A 22,181-nucleotide genomic window follows, 5' to 3' on the forward strand; every position below is an offset into this window, starting at 1 on the left:
TTTTTAACTTTAAAAACTTTTTAATCAACCAGTTTCGGTTGTTTTACACTGTAGAATTCAAGAGAATGTGCTGTGGGCTGTACCTGCTGCTGGATGTCAATGTCTGATAAAACTGATGCTAATTTAGTTGGGCAAAGGTAAGGACTTGTTGGCCTGAGGATGTGGCTGTGTAAGCAGGTGCTCACTGTGAAGGCTTGAAGGCAAGAGGAACACCTAGAACACTCCCTGATGCAGGGTGAAGCACTGGGGCCAGCTTAAACCAGATAAGCACTGGAGTGGAGCAGAGGGCAGGCACTCTGGCAGGAGGAGGCCATGACTGACCCTGCAGGTGGATGGTGCTCAGCAGCCTTGGGAAGGCGTGCAGAGAGATAGGGCTGCCCATTGGGCAGACCTGGAGCCCACAGGTGATGATGACCTTTGTAGCCATCTACACCAGACACCTGGAAGCTCCACCCTGACTCTCTTGGGTCCCTGCCAGGCTCCTATGTGACACTTCTCACAGTGGTAATTACACAATTAATGGTACAGTGAGCCGTTTCCCACAAGCCTCCCTCACTAGAGTGTATCCTGAGGAAGACAGGAGCTTACTCTGTTTGGCCTAACCTCTAAGGCCAAAGACTGGAACCACAGTGGATAGCTATTAAATATGGATGCAAAGATAGGATGGATAGAACATACATCAGGCTGTGTTGGGTACATTAGTTAATCCTCACCACAGCCCTAAGGGATAAAGGACTAAGGAAAGGTTTGATGGGGAGGGGCCTGGACATAGGTAGTAGCCAATCAGAAAGAAAAGGCAAAGTTAGTGCTTTCTCCTCTGCAGCCCCTTCAGTGTTTGTACCCATCTTCTTTGCCCATTTCTACTCAGCATAAACCTGGGTGAGGGCAGAGACACAGATTGTGGCTTGGGGTTACTGAGATGAACCCAGAGGACCTGGGGAGGCTGGAGAAAAAAAAAAGCCTGTGTGAAGATGAGGAAGCCACACCTAGTCATCTCCTACCTCTCTCAAACTCTCTGGCCTCCTCACATCAGGTAGGCCTGTATTTTGTTTTGTTTTGTTAGGAAAGATTTATTTAGCTCACTTGCAGCCAATGGTCATTGTCCTGCCCTCAGGCACCAATGCCTGGGAGTCCTATCCAGTCATCTGCTGCCTGCAGAATGTGGCTCCCAATCTGCTGTCCTAGCTATCTCATGGGCCAGCAAGTTCAGCACCCCAAAGCAGCGAACCCTAAAAAGCCACTTTCCAAAGAGCACACTCTCCCTCAAACCCTGTCCTCCCTCACTTTTGCAGACAGATTGATGGAAACCCAGAGAGGGCCAGTGACCTGTCCAGGAGGTTCAGCAAGACTGAGTTCCTCCACAGCTTGCCACTCAATGCTTATCTGCCTGAGAGGGGTCAAAGCCTTCCTCCAGGGCACTTCAGCTTATAGCAGGAGTTGCAGGAGTATCTCTCAGCCTGGGCCCCAGCTGGGCTGAACCACCTCGTTTCTCTGCCTCTGACACCCCCTCCATATAGCATGCTGACAGCCGGGGAGGCAGGCGCAGCGCAGCAAGCAGCCCCTCCCAGCCCCAGTTCCACCTGGGGGAGCCAGGGAATTGGCACCCCCCTCCCTCCCCTCAGCCCCCAGGGGAGGAAGCCGCCTGTCAGGCCGCCACAGCGTGTCAAATCCTCTTGCTGCCTAATTGTGAGACGGCGGCGTTTAAAGAAACGCTTTTCTGGCCGCCTGCCACACCGCAAACTGCTTGGTATAATTTTATTATTAAGGAGAGAGAAAAAGAGGGAGGGGGTTGGAAGAGAAGAGAGGAGAGGAGAGAGAGAGAGAGAAGAGGAAATAGCTTAGCCCAAGTCAGCTGGTGGAGTATTCTGCTCAATGTGAAGGGGGGCGGCTTTCCAGTTGGCAAGCTGACTTCGTTAATTGCGCATTCAGTCTCTACTTAGGGTAATTGAAACGAAGCGGGGCTCGGCTCTGACAATTAGGGTCTGCGACTAGGCCATTAACCCTTTCTACAACCGCCCCCTCCCCAGATCGATGCCTTGCACCCGTCTCAGGTGGGGGAGGGTTGTGGAGCGCCGCCGCCAAGGTCCACCGAGGGCAACCGGCCCCAAACCCGGGCTCGGACTACGGGCGTGCGCCCAGCGTCAGCAGGGTTAACGCGGCGCCGCGGGGCCTGCAGCCTGACTAGGGCCGGGCCGGGCCGGGCAGGGCGGGGGGAGCCGCGCGAGGCGTGGTGGTGGGGGTTGCGGCCTCATCGCCCCTCTGCAACAGATGTTTCATCCGTGTAAGACAAAGGCAGAGCGCCTGCCGCTGCCGAGAGAAAATCCGCAGGACTCCCTCAGGGGCAGGTAAAATTTCACCTTCTATTTGTGTCCCCCTCCCCCGCCCCCGCCTCCGCCTCCGCCTCGTTTGCCGGCCTCTGCGCCAATCCGGAAAGCGTCACCAAAGACGCCGCGCCGCCTCCTCCGCAGCCCAACCCGCTGACCCCAACAAGGTCATGGCGACCTCGGGCTCCGCCAGAAGCGCGCTCGCGGTCCTCGCGACGAAGGGCGCCCCCGTCCCCGATCCTCGGCAACAGGAGACACTGAGAGTGAAAGGGGGCGCAGTACACGCCACGAGGAGGCGGCCTTCGAAGCTCCTCGCCTCCCTCCCGCCTGCACGAGGGCCCTGGGGGCGGCGCCCCCCCCAGCCCCGATCATTCATCTCCCCGATTCCCGCTGTAGCCACCCTCGGAAGTCAGCCGAGTGAAGCAGCTGTTCCTTGCACACTCCACTTGACCAAAGATGATGATAAATGAGGCTGGGGCTGCGGCGGGGACGCGGAGGCCAGGGGCGCGCAGGGCCGGGCTTACGGCCCGCAGTTTCCTCCCCACGCCTCCGGCTCGGAGAGGACGTGGAGGACAGAGGCCGAGGGGCAGTATCAAAGGTCTGCACTTGCCTCCCGCGCCCCGCACAGCCTCAGCACTCAGCAGTGTGGAAGAAGGCGGCAGAGAAGTGCGCCAGGACCTCTGGGCCCAAGGCTCAGACCTTTTCCTCTGGGCCCCTACCGCAGCTCCGCCCCGCCCTTCCCCCTCGCTCCCCGCTCTTTCCCCTAATGCTTTGGTCCCCACCGTGCCTCAAACCTATTAACGCTCGTAAATAATGAATAACGGAGCGGTTCCCTCCAGTCGCACAAGGCTGCGGGCTGGGGGCGCTGGCAGATGCGCCCGGTCCAGGGGAGGGGGCACCCACCGGCCGGTGCAGAGGGGGCACAGGCGCGCGGCCCGGCACACGTGCAGCCGCGTCGCGCAAGCAGGCACCCCGCCCGGCGGCGGAGGAGGGGGAATCCCGCTCTGCCCTCCCCAACGCCACCTCCCCTGGAGTCCTCTGGCACCGAACGAGGCGAGAGAGCGCGCGCGAGCTTCCCAGCCGGAGAGGGTTATTTTTAACCTGCCCCCCTTTCTATATCTGCCTCTTGGGTTTGCGAGCCCGCCCGCCTGATCCACCAGCCGAGGACGCGGGCTCCTCACCTCGCTCAGCGGCTCCGGACTCTGAGCGCCTCCCCCGACCCGCAGCCCCAGTCCCTGTGCGGGCATCGCACGGCTAAATCTCAACCTGGAAAGGACCGATTAGGAGCCGCGTGCCTTTCAGCGAAATATTGGAACCGGGTGGGATGGGGGCGGGGAGCCCGGCGCTCTAGTCCCCTCGTCTCCCTCCCACCCCGCGCGCAGAGTGGCTGCGAGAGGCGGCTCCTGTCCCCCCCCCCCCCGTTAAAGGGGGCGGCCGGCCTGGGACGCCGAGCCCCCTTTAGATTCTCAGCCTGCTCAACGCCCACCCTCTTTCAGTCAAGTCGAAGCCGGGGCTCTTGACACGCGGACCCTCGGGCGACGGCGGCGGCAGCGCCGGCGCCGGCGCCAAGTGGGGCGCTGCCTCCCCCATCTCCAGTCCCCTCCCTAAACCACTCCAAACAAACACTCCATTTAAACAGCAGCAGGCTGGCCACACCGACAACTTCAAGGCAGTTTACTGCCTCCTGTCCCAACGCCAGGCTCGCCCTCCTGGAAACCCTCTTTGCCCACCCCCCGACCCCGCAGCAGATTCCGCACCCCAGGCCCGGCGCTTAACCCTCTTTAGGAGAATGAGGCCGCAGGAAGTTCTTGTCGCCCCCGTTATCCTGCTCTCCAAAAGGCCACCCAGCCAGACCTCAGCCTATCCTTCAGAGGGAGGTGGGCGGCAGAGGAGGGGCTGAGCCCAAAAGTCCCCTGGGACTTTGCATCCCTCAGTCGCTTGACGTTTTCCAGACCACTCAATGCCCAATCCTAGAGTTCCATGAACTTGGGGCCCCGGGGCCCCTCCCCCCAGGAGGTGGAGTGACCGAGCGGCTGGAAAGGAAAGGAAGTGGAGGAGGTGGTGGGCTGAGAAGAAAGGAGGGCATTCCAGCTGCTAGGAGCTGCCTGGTTTAGTGGCAGGAAAGGGCATAACCTGTTTGGGAACCTGAGATGGGTTTCTCCCAGGCTTAGCTGGGCTTCAGAAATGGCCTGGAGGACTGGTGTTGCCCCGGAAGTGCAGATGGGGGAAGGTGCCAAGATGCATGTGGAATAGACTCCGCACTAGGACATCTTTGGGTAAGGGTTTTGCTTGGAGGCCCAGGGCAGGTAGGGAAGGAGCAAAGGGGAAGTCTCCTGGGCACAAACAGGGCCTGGCATGGTCAAGGTTCTCCAGGTACTTCTTACCTAGCCAGCTACTTTGGCCTTGTATCTGCCTCAGGCCTGGAAATTTCTCAGCCCCTCACTATTGGATCCTATTAACAGTGGCTGGGCTGATGCTGTCTGACCCTCTTCTGTGCAAGGTTCATCTCTGGTCCTTAGTCTGCGCCGGGAGACTGATGTCACCTCTCATTTCAGAAGAGGAAATAACCCTAGAAAGGTGAAAGGCATCACCACCCAAGGCCCAGGATAGAGTGCGCAGCTAGGTATTAGGGTACCTCAGAGGCTTAGTGGATGTAAACATTTCAGGGCACTACTGATAAGTGATAAGGTATCTTCCTTTGAAATGTTCAGAAAACTGGTCTTAATGGAGGAGGGGGGCAGGGGATTGGTGTGGTGGGCAAGCAGAGAAAAAACATGTCCGTGCCACCACTGTCTTCCTCTGACTTTTCTAGGTACCTATTGAAGGTTCCCAAGTGAGGAATTTTGCTGAATTATCTTGCAGCCAACGACATGTCTTGTTTATTCACCTGCAAGTACAGATGTCACGTGACTGCACACCACCGATCAAGTGTGCACAGCTAGTGTTGTGATAAATAATGTACTCATTTTAGGGTCTTGTGGTTTTTCACCAGTTACATCTTCCAGCAACAGACTGAAAGCTCACATTTTGATATTAGGGGTCCTTGAGAGGTCCCCATTGTGGGCAGATACTGCTGGGCTCCCTTGGCTGCCTTCACACCAGGAAGGGTGTGTGCCCATTTTGCAGCATGCCTTGGCTTATGGCCGGTTCTGCCAAAAAAAAAAGAAAGAAAGAAATCTCCCTGGGTGGGGGTGGATCCTATCCAGCCCTCCAGACATAGTCTGGTAAACCACTTTGGGGGAACTGTGAGCCACCAGCTGTTGCTCCAGAGGCTGTGTGAAGTTTTTCTTAGGACAGGGTAACTTTGCCTTCCGTTTCTGGCTGCTGCCTAGCCTGTCTACATGGACGCTGTCTGGCTTCCCTCTCTTTCATACAGCTGTGAAGTATGGAGGAGATTGAAAGGAAAATGGAGACAAGGATGGCTATCTTGAATCCCGCTTTTGGCTGTTTTGACCAAACTCTTGCTTTGTTTCCAGGATCAACAGACTACTTTCTACTATTATGTGATCTGGCCCAGCCCAGCTCCTCAAGCCACATCTCCAACTGTGCCCTTCCAGAACTGCAAAGCCCTCCTACTCCCTCCCTGTGGTTCCCAGTCCACCAGCATCTGGGGGTAGGTGGGGTGCCTCTGCCAGCTATACACAGCTAAATTGGCCTGTTCCCAGACCTGCCTTGTTCTGAAAACTTACAGAATTCTCCTCAGCCAGTCTTAACAGCAGGGAGAATGGCAGGCCTTTTCTGCTGTGGATGGAGGGAACAGGAATCTAGAGTGATTGAGACAACAGCCTGCCCAGTACATTGTGATAGGTCACAAGAGGTTGGGGGCCTGGCTTTGGGAGTGAGAGATGTCACATGTTTATATGTCCATCCTGACTAGGCCCCAGTGCTGGTCACTGTGGGTTCAAATCCTTCAAAAATATGTGGTGGGTTATCTGGGGCAGTTTAGCCCTTCTTCAGGTCATGTTCCTCCTCTATAAAATACCAAACTTGCCTGGTTACTGAGACAGAGCTGTGAGGGCACCCTGAGACTGAGGGTGCGCCCACTGTAGCCACCCTGTCTGTCAAGGCAGGTGGATATCTGCCTAGTACCACTCAACCACTAAGGTATGCATCTGAGGCAGGGGCTGGAGAAGAAAGCCTCAACATCCAGCAAGCTCCTAGGGGAGGCCATGTGACTGGCCCACAAGATCTCAGCCCTGGATGTCCCTGGGCTCTACTAAGGTCTAGAGGTCAGATTGGGGGATATATGGGCTCTGTGCCCTCTGTCTCAGAGCCAGGTTCCCACCATGGCCTTGGGAGCCCTGGGGACTCTAAAGTCAACATCTGCTTCTTGGCATAAAACAAACTGGTAGAAGTAGATACGTGCACTGTGCTTTGAGTCACTTCAAGTGCTGGCCTTTCCTGGGCCTTTGTTTCCCTTGGTACAGTGAGGAATGAGGAGAAGCTGATCCTATTCTCAATCCAAATGGTTCTCTATACCCCTCTTTCCTTCAGTCCTGGGGGTTTGCCCCTACCCGGTGGCTGTACCTCATGCAGATCCACACAGACTAATAAACATCCAGTTCTTGCCAGGCACTATTCTAAGTATTTATAGTACCTACCATCTTTTCATTCTTTGAAGAAACCCACACAGTGGGTCCCCTAATTTTTCTGAGGACTCCCAAGGTGAAGCCCAAGTTCATACAGTGGGTAAGGAGGCAAAGTCACTCAGTAGACTTAGGCCCTTTCCAATTTAGTCTACCCCCAACCTCTGGCTAAGCTCCCAGGCAGGCTGGCTCTGATTTCATAAAGGAATGAAACCAGTTGGTTTTCTTGGTGTAGAGCAGGTATAGACATGGTACATTTCAACTTCATGGTTTATTGTTGGGAATGACTGAAGTTGGAAATTGGTTGTGTGTGTGGAGATAAGACAAAACCATAGCACCTAAACCAGTTTCAGTCTTGAGAAAAGCATCCTGTCTGGACAATTTCAGTCTTAGTCCTTAGGCAACCTTGTGTCTTGTGATACTAACTTTGCAAAGGTATAAATAAACACCCCTACTGTTTGTTGTTCAGTCCCCTTGCCCATCAGGTAAAGAGGCCTCCACCTGAGACCTTTTGTCTCTTGCCTTTATTTTCTAAATTTTCTTGCTGCTTTCTCCCAACAGTTGATAAGGGTGTGGTCTAGTTGAGAATGGCAGCGGTTAACCAGTTCTCCTCTTTGGAGAACTTTCTGGCAATATGAATCCATTAAAGCTCCATGTGCCCCCCCTGACCTGGGCCCAAACTTACCTGCACAAGGCTAGTAACTATAGTATCATGTGCAGCAGCAAAAGACGAGATCCCCTCAATGTCCACCCAAGTGCGATAGGGCAATACACTGGGGAAATTCTATGGAGTGAGTGGCAGTGACAGGCGGGAGGTTAGAGAAACAAAGAGCTGAGGTCGTAGCTCAGTGGCAAAGCATTTGTCTATACTGTGCCAGGTCCTGGGTTTCACACCCAGTATCAAACATTAAAAATAAAGGTATGCAGATGCCCCATTTATACAAGAGAGAGGCTGTGTTTGACTTTTTTTTATTTCCTTTTACCCTAAGCATGTGATACCAGCTAAGATATTTTAAAATTCACTTTAAGAATCAATATTAAATAAATATCTGCTGTTTGGGTTATGTGAGATGGTCACACTGGACACCGCTCCTTTCCAGCTGGCTAATGCAGGCTGGTGGGATCCCTCAGTTTCTTCTGCAGCAGGCTGGGGTGAGGGAGGTCTGGCTGCCAGGAGGAGTCCACTCCCCTGCATCCTGTAATGGGGAAGATAAAGATTCTCCTTCTATTTTACAAATAAGAAGAGTGAGGCCTCAAAGGAGTGAAGAGCCATACCTGAATCTGGCCCTGGGCTCACTGTATGCATAGCCTTGGGGGCACAGCAGGCAGGACCTAGTTCAGGTGGGCAACAACAAAGGACAAAGGACGAACTCCAGGGCCAGGCTCTCTTGGCTTTGCACATTACATTCTCTTCCTCTCATTTTCCATTAGGAATGTGCTTCCCTTTAAGCATCTGAACAAAACAGCAAGTCATGATATATAAAAACTGAAGTGTTCTGAGCCTAATGTTCTGGGAGCTCCTGTCTGGGCCCAAGTCCCTCTGAGACCCCCATCTCACTGTGTCCCTCGAGCTTAGCCTCCTTTTCCTCTGGGCAAGTGATTCCCTGTGCTTGTTTCTTACTTTAGAGGGTGGCATGAGGATTAAGTGAGATAATATGCACACTGGTGTTAGTATAGTCCTAGGCAAGGGTGGGGGTGGGCACAAGGAGCTAGCTGTTCTTTGGCAAAAGTAAATATTGGTGGAGTTTTTCCTAACTGAGGAAAAGGTCAGGAAAATCTCTGCCTGGCCTTTGCTGGCTTTGGAGTACAGCCAAGAAGGTAGGAGGTCCTTGGAGTGGCAGCACCTGACTCCAGGCAGGCCCAGAAGCAGCTGGTCACTGACTAGGTAGGAAGCCATGCTATTCTGGCACATGAGCAGGGTCCACCGTCTGTGTTCCCTGGCTGGGACAGTGGTGGACCAGTCTTGGCTGTCTGGCTGAAAGCCCCTATGGCCTTAAGCCCATGGAACAAGAGTCCAGAAAGGTCTCTGTGTTCTGATCTGGTCCAAAGATGGCTTTTTCCAGACTAGAGCCTCATGAGTCTTTGGAAAGAACAGCAAGTACTTGAGGCCTTGATGCTGACAGGCTGTGTGACGTCAGGTGAGTCACACTATCTTTCTGGGCCTCTATGTCCTCCACCCATAAATTAGGATAGTGATAAATACCTACCTCACAGGTCTGGGTGAAGAACCAATGAGGTGCAGGACTGCCCTGTCATCATCATGCTCATGGATAATTCTCACCTGGACTTGCATGTGCTGGGCCCTGCTCTGAGAAAGACTCTACACAATTTAGCTTATTGGACAGATAAGGCAGCAGAGGTATTGGGAGATTAGGACACTTAGGCAAACTCACTTAGCTTTTAAGTGGCACAAATAACTCTACTAGGGAAATAAAAGAAGGCTTGATATAATTAATATGATTCATGGCTGTGTAGTCAGGGCTGAAGCTTGGAAGCTTGAGACTCAGTTTCCAAAGGTAGTTTTAGCCACAGCAAGAATGCCTAGGGAAGGTACTGGGGTAGAGGGGATGCAGCCCTGTGGCAGAGTTTTTCTGGGTGCCCCCTATGTGCTGGGCATCAAGAAAGTTGGCTTCTTCCTGTCACATTAATTTCCTCCCTAGAGAAATTGCTAGGAACACAGGAGCACCTCCATTTTACAGAGAATGCAGTTAAAGCCTGGGACAAAAAGGGTGTCTTGGTGAGCAGCAACACGTAGACCTACCCTCAGCCCGTCTGGTTCTGAGTCTGCTCCTCAGTGCAGATGCTGGGGAAAAGTGATACCTGGAGCCACAAAGACCTTTAGGGCCACAGGGTCTCCAGGCAGATTGCCTTCTGCATCTCTGTCCCCATGCCAGCCATACGAGCTAAGTGTACTATTTCATAGACAGGAAATTAAGGCTTAATGTGGACAGGGGCATGCCCAAGACTTAAGAACCCCACTTCCTTCTACCTCTTCCCCCATCGACCATACAGCTCTTCTGTCTACCTTCACGCCCTCTATCCATTCATCTGGGTATCCATCCACACATCCATTCATCCCTGCACCCACACAGTCCATCTCCCCTCCATCTACCCACCATCTTCAGTTAGCCACTCTGACACCTACTCATTGCTCCATGTGAAACCCAGTTACTAAACGTCTGCTCTATGCCATGCCAGTGCTAGGGATTGAGCAGGAAGGGACAGGCGAGGGTCAGAGTCTCCTGGAGAAAGCAGACAAATGCTGAGACACAGGCAGGGCCCTAATTCATACTTGCTGGAAACTGAATCAGAGGAGGCATCTCAAGAAACTGATCCCTCTCACCTGAGTGCTAAGGAATATGCAGGAGTTAGTGAACTACTCAGGGGAAGCCAGGGGATGAGTGACACCATCAGACATGTGTGTTGTAAAACTTATAGTGAAATAGCAGGTGGTGAGAAAGGGGGTGAGTGTGAAGGCCAAGAGACAGTGAGAAAGAAGACAGTCTTAAGGGAGTTGTGATGGGGCCAGACCAAAGTGGTGGCAGAGGAAAGGGTGAGATTCTGGAAATGTCAGAAACTGGGTATTCATAGGACTCAACAGCCAATTCCACATGCTTTGTTCCTTTGATGGGGAACAAAGCATTTCTCAAAGGCCATGATCCTAACCACCGGACAACCCTATCCTCCAAAGAAGCCACCTCCCCAGCCCCCTTCCATCTACCTCACTCAACCACAAAAGTATCAACAATCCGAGTTTGCCTTATACTTCCTGGTATGCCAGAATCCATTAGAGTCAATGCCCTTAAGTGACTGGTTGCAGATCTGATGCCCAAAGAGAACAAGTGGCCACACAACATGGGGGCTGAGAGCCTATCCATCCCCATCTCTGGCTCCCAGCTGCATCAGCCTTATTGCATGGGGGTGGGGATGGCTGGACAGAGTGTAACATCTGAGGTCTGCCCAGAGGTGGCCTCCCTCTGGCTGTGGCATCCTTGGCATCACTGTCTGGGTGTCAATGGGAATACCTACTCCCAGCATGGGGATGAAAGGCAGGCACTGGGGACTTGGGAGGGACAGAGATTCCCATGGGAAAGGGACAGCTCTGTGTGCCAGCCCCCTACAGGCTGGCTTTGATGGCAGATAAACTTCAGCTGGCTCCTAGGGCATCTGCCCCTCACTGGGAAACAAAGGCGGTGGCGGGTGGTAGCTGTGGACATGTGCACACATGAACAGAGAAGCCCTAAGCAGTCTTGTGTCTCTTCTGCTGCAGTTCTTTATTCCTGTCTCCTCCTTTGCTGGCATGTGCCCTCAGAGATTGGATGGGCTTAATATTTACAAGGGTCTCTTTTACCCTCAGAGTCACCACTGCTAAAACACTCTCCCAAACAAAGTGCATTTAGAGGTCACCTATTTGTTCTCTTTTGTGGATCTCACAGGACCAGCAACTCAGGCCTTTGATGGAAGCATGTTAACCAAAGGTTTGTGGGTCACATGTTGGATGGATGGATGGATGGATGAATACACGTATGAATGGCACTCTAGCCCCAAACAAAGCCATTGCTATCTTAGCCTGTATAAAACATGATTTCGCTAGGACTTTTAAGAAAATGGCAGGTAGCTCCTGGGGCCCCAAAGGTCCCTGCTGCAGCCCCCTTCATGCTGCCTGAGCTGGGAAACTCAGTCTGGCCCACCCCATCCAGGCAAGCTAGAGACACCAGACCCAGGCTCCTGTTACCCTGTGCTGTGCCATCCAGGCCCTTCAACACCCCCATCCCCACCCCAAAGCTGCGACTTCTGAACCCTTACCTCACCTCTCCCCCAACTACCAGAGACTCCCCAGGAATTCCCTTAATTTTTGAGTGCCCCCAGACACATGGCCCCTGGGGCCAGTCTTAGTGGGGCCAAAGGGACACACAGGGACGGAGGTATATGTCTGCCTGCAGCCTGCCCAGCAGCTTTGCAGCTCTGGGAGGGCAGGGTGTCCGTCATCTGCTGAGGACAGTAGGGATGGTTTAAGGTGAAATTTAAACCCATTAGTGCTTGGCTAATGACATCAGCAGCAACAGTGAAAATGAAGATGGCAGGGTGTGTGATCACCCATAAATTGTCAGGCTGGTGCTGTCTCCATCCCTAGGTCTGCCTCCCGCTCCTTTGCTACCCTGGCAGGGTCCCCTACCCCTCAAAGGACCTCCTTTATCGCTGGCAGACCCTAGCCCCTGCCCTGGCCAGGCCTTGCAAGCCTGTCCCCCAGGGTCAGAGTGTGGCTTGGGCCTTGGCCAGGGTATGAGAAACGAATTGGCCAGGGAGCCCAAGCGTGGAGGAGCAGCAGCTTCTTAATCTCTCTCCTTTTATAACTTCTGTCTTTTTTATGCACACACAAGGACCCCAGCTCTGCCGCTGGCAGCTCTGCCCTGGCTCAGCCATCTCCCTGCAGCTAATGCCTGACAGCTCTGTTTATGTCTCCCCATAATTCTCCAGCTTTATGTTTTTTTTCGGGGCCATTAAGCTTCCAGCCACAGGCTTCTTCCCCTGCCCCCACCTGCCTTTGTCCTTGAGGCCCAGCTGCCCCACTGCCCTTTGGGAGACAGCCATCCCCTCCTAGTAGGTGGACAAGGACCCTGCACCCCACGCCTCATCCAGAGGACTCATTCAGGATGGCCCTGTTAGTGAGATTTCTGGTTCCCAGGATCTCCTGACATCAACTCCCTCCCATCATTTCCCACAAGTCCCATCTTACCTGTCCCCAGGGACGATCACACTCTGGTCTCCTGTGCCACTCTTCTTCCAACCTTACCTTTGGCCTCTGTGTGTGATTGTGTTTCAGAGCCCTAGCCACCTGCTGAGGGAAAAGATCCCCTCCCTCCCCTGCTGCCTGACCCTTCCCTGCAGCTCCCAACCTAGATCCAGTGTATTTATGGCACCGTGAGACCTCCTCTGCTCCACAGGCCTCATCCTGTCATATCATGGTCATCCCTGACCCCAAGCCAAGGTCTCCCATCCACAAGGCCACAGTGCAGAATCTGGCCATGTCACCTCTTGCCAGGAATTCCATCCTGGTCCCCAGCCTCTGCCTGTGTGGCTCCACATAAGCTCGGCTCACGGCACTTACTTGCTGTAACATTTTCAAAGGCTCTCCATTCACATCACCTCCTCAAGGCCCATCTTCAGCATGGTGCTCAGATCTCTCCATCCCCTGGGTCTCACAGACTCTGGCTACCCCTGCTTCAATTTGAGATCTGGCCTCAGGGGTCCTGAGCAGGAGTGCTCTCCCTCGCCTCAGATCATGCTATGCATGCTGCCTTCCTCATCTCAGCAGGTCCAAATCCAGGGCAGATGGACCTCAGGGGGCCTTTCCCAGCTTCTTCAACTAGAAACAATTCTCTTTCCTTTGAATCTGCACAGGTCCCTTCTGGGGCTTGTACAGTCTTTTATTTTCTTGAGCTTGTGAACTCCTGCCTCAGCCTCCCAAAGTGCTGGGATTGCAAACAGATGCCATGATGCTGGGCTTCTGCTCATCTTTCCTACCTTCCTCTTCTCCTTTCTGTTGAGTTGCCTTTGTCAGCCCCCAACCCTGAATCCCGAACATCCTTTTCCTGTACACACAGAGAGCCCAGCATTCCCCATTATTATGTGGATGCTGTTTTAGTCTCTGGAAGACCCCACTTTGCTTGACCCCATCACTGGGGCCCTTTGGACATCAGGTGGCCTGGTCCCCACTCCTGTCTCTTTTTCATAGTCAGGTGACAGGAACATCAGCCCATCTCTTCAACCAAACACTGCCCAGGACCAAATGGAAACAGCCTACACATATTGATCCCAGCCACTGCTGCCCATTCAGGTGTAAATGTTTCTCTCTGTGCTTTGGGTCTGGATTCTTGACTCAGTTTCAGTCAATTCCAACCTGACTAGTCCTGCACTTCCCCAGTGTGTCTACCCAGTTGGCATTTCACACAGGTGACCTCCAGCCCTTGGCAGTCTTACTGTCTCACTAGCAGATCCTGGTGGCCTTTCCTTACCAGGGCAGTGTTCTCCTTTGAATAGTGGCCAGGGCCAGGGAGATAGCTCAGTGGCATAAGTGCCTGCCTGCAAGCGCAAGGTCCTGAGTTCAATTGCCACTACTGAAAAAAAAAAAAAAGAAAAAGAAAGAAAAGAAAAAAGAAATGAATAGAGGTCTTTCTGGTCCGTGCTTTCATTTTATAAATACCTTTCAAGAGCCAGGTATGGTGGTGGATGCCTATAATCTCAGCTGCTTGGGAGGCTGAAGCAGAAGGGTCTTGAGACCAGCCTGGACAATTTAGCAAGACCCTCTCTCATAACAAAAGAAACGCACACAAAACTGAAACAAAATAGCTCTAAGTATGTCTATGGTCTATACAGGGGGTGACAGGTTGCTGGGCTGTCCTATGGGCCATAATGAGGAACCTTATTGTCAAGAATGGGAACATCTTCATAATTTTCAGGTTCAGTGCAAATGAAATAGAGACGCTTAGTCAAAAAGTCTTAAAAATCTCAGGTAATGATGCAGTACTCACATTGAGCACAGGGCATTTCTAAAAGTGGGGCCTGCGCAGCTGCCCAGGCTGCAGCCCATGAAAACATCCCTGGCTAGGAGGAAGTCCTGGGCACAGCTGCTGCCTGTCTCTGGCAGTGTTTCCAAAGCCTAGGTCATTTTCCTGAGTGCTGCAGGGAGATCAAAAGTTAATGTTCACATTATACTGTGACCACTACCCAGGAACCCAGGTACTCATCATCCCCATATTAATAACAGTTCCTTTAAGAGTACTTACTATGTGCCAAGCACTTTGCATTTATCAAATCAATGGAAGACACAGCTGCCTAATTCTGCAGCTTAGAAGATGGGGGCCAGAGAGGCAAAGTCATGTGCCCATGATCATGAGAGGAAAATGCTGGAGGTAGGAGTGAGCTCACGTCCTAAGTATGTTTCTGAACACTCCATGCTCACCCTGCCATAAACATCACCAGAATTTCCCTGGGAGTGAGGCCAGATAATGAGGCTGCTATGACAGGTAAGACACTGAGATCCTGGATGGAGCATGAGAAACTACTTTCAATCTCTTCCTGCAGAGAAGCAAAACCTGAAGCTCAGAAAGGGGAACTCACACCCACCAGATCACAGCGCACCAGGCCCTCCAAATCGCAGCCCCTGCTACACTATTTCCAAAGAAATTTTCCTGCAAATGTTCATGATCTGATACATAATGCAAAAGGCAGAGCTCAAAAGCAGACATTCAACACAATCCCAATCTTGTTAAACAAACTGGGATGAAATCCACAAAGATGCTAACATCCATGTCTTATCAGAGGGGCCTATAAGTTGATTATTTACTGATTGAGAGATTCATTGTGACTGGAGATTGAACCTAGGGCATTCACACTAAGCTTCGACCCCAGGCTTTTTTTTTTTTTTTTTTTAAATTTTGAGACAAGGTGTCACTAAATCACTCAGTTGCCCAGGCTGGGCTCAAACTCCAGATCCTCCTGGCTCAACCTCCCAGGGAACTGGTATTATAGGCAGGGGCCACCATGTCTGGTTCTCAGTGAGATTTTTAAAAAGATCAACTGCTCTGAGCTTTTTAGAATGAATGGGGACAGGAGCTGGTAGAATCAAATTCCAGTTAACGGAGAGTTGCCATAGATACCATGTAAAGATTACACATTTTCTGAGACAGAACATAGTGCACTAACTAGTTTCAGGCAAGTGGTTATTTGGACTGCTCTTCTTTCCTTTATGGAGGATTTTGAAGGTCTAGAAGGTTCTTCAGGACATGGGGATCTAAGGTTCCCTTCCTGAGATATCTATGCGTGGCTCACTGAGAGTCTTGATGTACCCTGCTTCTTTCTTCTTGTCTCTCAACTGAGACCAGAGGCACATCAGCAAGTGTGCCCAGCATGCCCTGATGCCCTCTCACCCAGCCCACCACTCTTCCCCTCATTTGTCCTTACTTTCTCCATTCTCCCCTGGCATCTGACTCATGAGGTACATCCCTGTTCCTAGCCCTTGGGCCTGACAAATGTGTAGTGCTCTGGGATTCCATCAACAGTTCCCTCTGCCCACTTCAGGGGCAGGCTGGGCTGAGCATCCCCCACCCCCACCCCCACTCCTGGCATCCTACAGACAGCTCCCAGCCACCTCCGGCCCAGAGAGCCCCCTGGGTCTCTGGCCTGAGAAAAGCTGACAGCTCCTTAATAGAAGCAGGCCACAGACGCGCCTGAGTGACACCACGCCCGGCTGAGAGGCGGCTGGCATCAAAGCCTTGTTTTTTCTTCTTCCTCTTAGGCACTGAAACAATTTATATAAAGAGCCCCACATATGTCTGCGACAAAGTGTGTTTCTTCTAGCATCTCTTCAGTGGCTCAACACAACCTTCTCTGGGAGTGGGGGTCTTGAGATCCAATCAGCCATGGCCAGGAGAAGCAGGCAACAACTGTGTCATCATTTCTTTTTTTCTTCTCTTTTTTCCTCTTGATCTGAGATGGAACCCAGAGCCTTATACATGCTAGGTAAGTATTCTACTATTGAGCCACATCTCAGCCTACCACGTCTTAAAACAAAACCCTACCCAACTTTAAAGACTTAGGATGTGGGGAGATGCACATCACCAGGGCAGTCTGAGGTCTCAGCCAAGCCCTGTGCTGGCCTTAAATGCAGAAAAGGGGCTTCTGGCAGGCCAAGCCTGGCTACAGGCAGCAGGTTCCTGTGCCTCTGTGGACTTTCACAAGCAGACAGCCCTGCTGGCCAGAGTCCACCTCAATATCTAAACCAGGTCTGGAAGTCAGGTCATCTCAGTCAGGAAGCCCAAGTGCATGGCCACCAGCCACAATGCCCACCACCTCCTCAGCTCATTCTGGGGGTGCTGGAGAAGCTCCTAAACAGTCTTGTTCTCTTAAGAGCTGAAGTCTTTAAGATACCATAATTCTCCTGGCCCTTGGGGTCATGGAAATCCTCTCTTAGCTCCTCTTTTAGGAAATACCAAGTCTAACAGGGCAAGTCGCATCACCTCTGTGAACAAAGGGGTTCAGGTAAGAGGGGACTACTATGTATGTATTTGTGTTTAGTTCTTTGTCACCAAACAACAGAGATAATCAACTCATAAAGTATAGTGTCTCTTTATTTGGTTTTTTTTTTTTTTTTTCCAGTACTGGGGATTGAGTCCAAGGGTGCTGCATCACCAAGTTACACTCTTAGCCCTTTTTATTTCTGGGGACAGGTTCTTGCCAAGTTGCCTAGGCTAGCCATGAACTTGTGAATCTCCTGTGTTGCAGGCTCTTAATTATATGTGATTATATGTGTATACTTCTGTGCCCAGTGACAAAGGTCTATTTTTTCTCACAGGTTTAGAAGTTTCATTCTGTGATCAGTTGTCCTCATTACCTTTGTGCCTGTCTTGAGGCAGCATATGCCATGGCAGAAGCACATAGAGAACAATGGTCAACATATCACAATGGAAAGTAAAAGATACATGAAGAAACAAGGCTCCCACAATCCTCTCCGAGGATAGGCCCCAATGACCTAAAGACCTCTCAATTGCTGCCTCCTTAGAGTTTTCACCACTTCCCAACAGTGCCATGCTGGGGACCAAAGCTTCAACACAGAGATCTTTGGAAAAAAAAAAAAAAAAAAAAAAATATATATATATTTGAGGGGGGGAGCAAAACCAGGGATTGAACTCAGGCCCTTGCACTTGCCAGGGAAGCGCTTATTCCACTGAGCCATTTCCCTGGGCCCCTGGAGTATATTTATGATCCAAACTGTAACACATAAAACAGAATACTACACAATGATGAAAAATCAACCACTGCTATACATCATGCAGATGAATCTCAAAAACAGTATATTTAAAGCACTTCTCTGGCAAGCGCAAGGGCCTGAGTTCAATCCCTGCTTCCGGAAAAAAAAAAAAAGTATATTCAGTAAAATAAGCTGATCTACATAGTTGCATGTGCATGAACCTCAAAGTAGACACACTCTTCTTGGGTAGCAAGTATCTGAGGGCCATAAGAGACTTCTGGGTGCTGGAAGTATTCCTTTTCTCAATTTGAGCATCATTTACACGTGTGTAGAAGTTCATTAGCTGTTCTCATATGACTCAAGCTCTTTTCTGTATGCAAATCAATACAAAGTTAAAAAGTGAACAGGATGGGGTTCAGTGATAGAGCACATGTTTAGCTTATGTGAGGCCCAGATTCAACTCCCCACATTCTCCTACATAAAAAAAAAAAGTAAAGCATATTCCTCTATTGACTACCTATCAAGGCTCCTTGCTTTGTTGAGGGCAAAGTATAGAAAACCACTTGGCCTCCCAGGGCTCTGGGTAATAGTCTCCCCTGCCCACCATAAACATACAGCATGAATGAGGAATAAACGCTTTGTGAAGGTGCTGGTATTTGGGTATGTTTGTTACACAGCACATGCATCCCATTCTGCCTAGTACTACTGGGCTTCAAGGCTTCTTGTGGCCTAGTCCTTGACAACCTGACTTTGTAAAATGGAAACATTCTGAGTAGGGGGTTCACAGATTCTGTGCTCCAGAACTGCTGGGACCCCATAGCAGTTCTTTTTTTTTTTTTTTTTTGCAGAACCGGGGATTGAACTCGGGCCCTTGGGAAGCGCTTATTCCACTGTGCCATCTCCCCGGCACTCCCATAGCAGTTCTTTTTTTAAAAAAAATTTTTTATTTATTTATGTGTGTGGCCAGCTCAGCCTACCAGGGGGGGGGGCTGGCTGGCATGTGGTGCTGGGGTATTGAACTGCGGTCCCTGTGCTTTGCTAAGCTTGTTCTAAGTAGGTGCTTTAGACCACTGAGCCATCTCACCAGCCCAGCAGTTCTTAAGCTGTTCTTAAGCTGTACCTGAATCTATTAATGTTCTGGGGCCCTGTACCTGCTAACAGATCCTCCCACCCCACTCCTGCAGATCTCACCCTCTCCTGTGGCTGGCAGTGGCTGCTTGAGGGCAGATCATATAGTCAACCATCAATCATACGTTTCCACAGAACAAGCAAGACAGGGCGTGAGATGCATAGGCCTTTGATCTCCAACTCCTTAGGGAGCAACTCCAACAGCAGACCCTGATCACGAAGCTCTGTGCAGCCCCGGTGGCTGTGGGAGCTGGGTCAACCTCCAGGGTACCTCCCAACAGTGGCCAGCCTCCTTGGATGATTCCTGCAGCTCTGCAGAGCCAGTGTGCCCAGAAAGCCTGTGTCAGCTTACCTCTTACTACTGGTGGAAGCCGGGCAATAAGGGGAGGATCCAAGGGAAATGGTGCTGCTAATGAAGGTTTCAGATCACATGAGGTGGAATTGCAGAGAAAGAACAACTTTTCCAGAAAGTCCTCTGATAGAAGCCTTGTGATAAATGAGCACTGGCCTCAGAATCCCTACTACAAATGCCAGGATGGGAGTCTCCTGGAGCAGGCTGGTCTCCATACTGCCTTTGTCAACTCTGCCAGCTCTATGGGGATCCCTTGCTTCCAGGCTGGGAGATGTCTGGGTGAGGGGGCACCATGGACAGGAACCTGGGTAGCGCACCAAAGAATGAACCAGCATAGGTCCCTGGAAGCCCTGTCTTAAGGACTCTTGGTTCTACTAGGTTTGTCCCATTATGTAGCATGGCCAGCCAAGAGCAAACCCCTGACTGGTCATGGTTTCAAGGGCTCTGAGCAAGAACAGCTCTTCCTCTGTGCCACCATAGGACTCTAGAGGTTCAGAGAAGATAGGCCACTTGTTCAAGTTCACACAGGAAAGCTGTACTGCCAATTGCCCTCCTTGCTAGGGAGGTGAAAGGACATCCCCTGGGGTCACACTGAGCCCCTTAGCTCAGACTACACTATACTGGTAAGGGGAACTCCTCGGCTTCATTCCCCACCTTTCTCCCATCCAAGTTTCAGTTACTCTGGCTCCTCGGGTCCATCAAGCCTTTGCACATGTTGTTCCCTCTGTCTGGGCCAAGGTCTCTCTGGATCTTCTTACTGCCTAAAAGCTGTCTCCTGAAAGACACCTGTCCTGACTACCCAGCCACAGGAAGCCTCATCCCCACAGTGCTACCTGCTCTACCAGATCACCTACCTTACATATATTTACTCACTTGCTTCTTGTTTATCTGTCCCTGCAGTGATAACTTCAAGGGGACAGGGCTCCACCTAGCACATGGCAGAAGCATGCTTGTTCTATACAACAGAAGGCACAAGAGGATGGCCTGGAGTTCCTGTGGCTCAGGAACTTCCAGCTGGGCTGTGTTGTCTCTGTGTCCCTGGGTTCAGAGGGTCCCTCTTTTTACCCTGTAGGACCCCTGTGTTTTACCTCACCTGCTCCTCAGTCATCTGCGGTCACTAACATCTTCCTCCTGCTCAACTCTCCTGCTTAGATCCCTTATGAGCACCAGGCACTGTCATCAATGAGGAAACCTATGTCCCTGTCACTTTGGCCTGGTAGTCACGGGCCACTGTTACTAACCCTCACCCACCCTCCTCACTCCCAAGCTTCATGCCCAGCAGCACCACCCTACAAGGAGCTCCCTGTACCACCCAGCCTCACATGTGCTGGATTCCCATCCTCTAGGTCCTATCACCTAGGTGTGGGGGTCATCACCTCTCCCCGTCTTTCCAACTGCCCCCCTTCTCCATCATTCACCACTGTCCACCATAGCACTGGTTACTCTACAGGTCAGGACCTATAGCTGCCTGGCTCCCTGTGATCTCAGCAACCACCAGCACAGAAAAAGGTGCTCAGAAAAAGGCTAATTACGTGGATAGTGAACAAATGGCTAGGTGCTATGTGATTTCAGAGGCAGGATGTAGTGGCAGCACATATGCCAGGGACCAAAGAGGTCACCGAAGAATCTGCCAGCCCCCATTCCCTGGGCATATGAAGAAATGCCTGGAGTGGCTTCTCTAAACTTGGCTTTCACTGTACTGAGGCAGGCACATAACAGCCTTTAACCTGGAGGATGACGTTGTATTACCATCATCCCCAACAGAGACAAGGATACAGGGCACAGAGACAACAAGGAATAGCTCAAGATCACACAGCCAAGAAGTGGAGTGGGAATTTGAGTCAGGTCTTCTGATTCCAAAACAGATGAGCACAAAGTCATGGGAGGCCCTGGAGCTCCTTAGTAGGCTCCTCTGGAGCTTCCCACTGCCATCACCACCTACAACCTTACCTTGTTGTCAGCATGTTCCCTCCCCTAAATTGATTCCCAAATTCTTTTTTAAAACTTTTTATTCTATAGCATATGCTTGCAGTACATGAAGTTTACAACCATCTTGGGGAGTAAGTACACATGCACAACACACATCATTTCTTTCTTCATCCCACCCATCTCCCTCAATCCCCAAATTCTCTGGGGATTTGGGCCACCATTTGGAGCCTTTCTTAGCCTGGCCCTAAGACCAGTTTCTGCGTGGACAGCTGGGCACCCCTACTCTGCATTAGAACCCACCCCATATCAGCCACAGACACTCCTTGTAGGGCAGGCAAGCTGGGTTTATGCCACCATTTGTGACCTGAAGACACTGAGGCCCTGGCCACTGACCAGTCTTCCAACTCTGGATCTGGACTCTGAGAAACTAAAGTCTTTGCCTTCTGGGGGGGGGAATAAGGACCCTTCCCCAAGGCTGGCAAGTCACAGGCCAGAGTGATAGCTGAGCTGCCCTTAATCTCTGTCATTGAGGCTTTCCCACAAGGTCAAGGGGCACTGGACCGAGCTAATCCTTTGGGCACTGGGGACTCTGGCCCTGATAGCAGCACATACTGTTTCTCTGGGTTAATGGTCCTTCTCTGTTTTTGCTTCACGCCTACTTGTGCACTGATTTCCTTTCTGTGATACTCTATGGCCTGCCTCCTCCAGGAAGCCAACCCCGAACATAGACTTGGATATCAGAACCCTTAGTAACAAAGATCTCACCCAGGGCTCATTTAACCTCAGATCTGAATGGCAATATCCCTAATGGTTTTGTCCAACCTCTCTGCTTGCTTTCCTTCAAGGAGAAAGCATTCACTTCACTTCCCACCTCTTCATTCTACTCCTGTTATGTATGTCTCTGTGTTAGGGGTCAAACAGAAACAGATGGGACAAGGGCAGCCTCTGCCTTCCATCACAAACACAGAACATTCTAGCTCAACTGGGTTCCCTTTAGGCAACTTAGCTCTTTTTTATTTTATTTATTTATTTATTTATTGTGTGTGTGTGTGGCCAGCTCAGCCCACCAGGGGGCGGGGCTGGCTGGCATGTGGTGCTGGGGGATTGAACCG

The 22,181-nt window shown here is 51.4% G+C and overlaps 1 protein-coding gene across 8 annotated transcripts in view; it reads right to left on the reverse strand.

Moving 5' to 3' along the window:
• Rai1 (retinoic acid induced 1) overlaps positions 1-22,181 on the reverse strand; it is a 78,117-nt gene that overhangs the window by 23,127 nt on the left and 32,809 nt on the right. Inside the window, exon 1 of one of the 8 annotated variants that reach the window (XR_002817873.1) lies at positions 3,811-3,854. The exons of 5 other annotated variants lie outside the window; for them this stretch is intronic. The gene's annotated coding sequence lies outside the window, so the exon portion shown is untranslated. Of the gene's footprint in view, positions 1-2,724; positions 2,791-3,505; positions 3,591-3,810; positions 3,855-22,181 lie in introns of those variants that run through there. 2 more of the 8 variants (XR_002817872.1, XR_002817874.1) reach the window with 2 other exon arrangements.

The sequence above is a fragment of the Octodon degus genome, unplaced genomic scaffold (genome assembly GCF_000260255.1).
Source record: "Octodon degus isolate 3935 unplaced genomic scaffold, OctDeg1.0 scaffold00122, whole genome shotgun sequence".
Lineage (NCBI taxonomy): Eukaryota > Metazoa > Chordata > Mammalia > Rodentia > Octodontidae > Octodon > Octodon degus.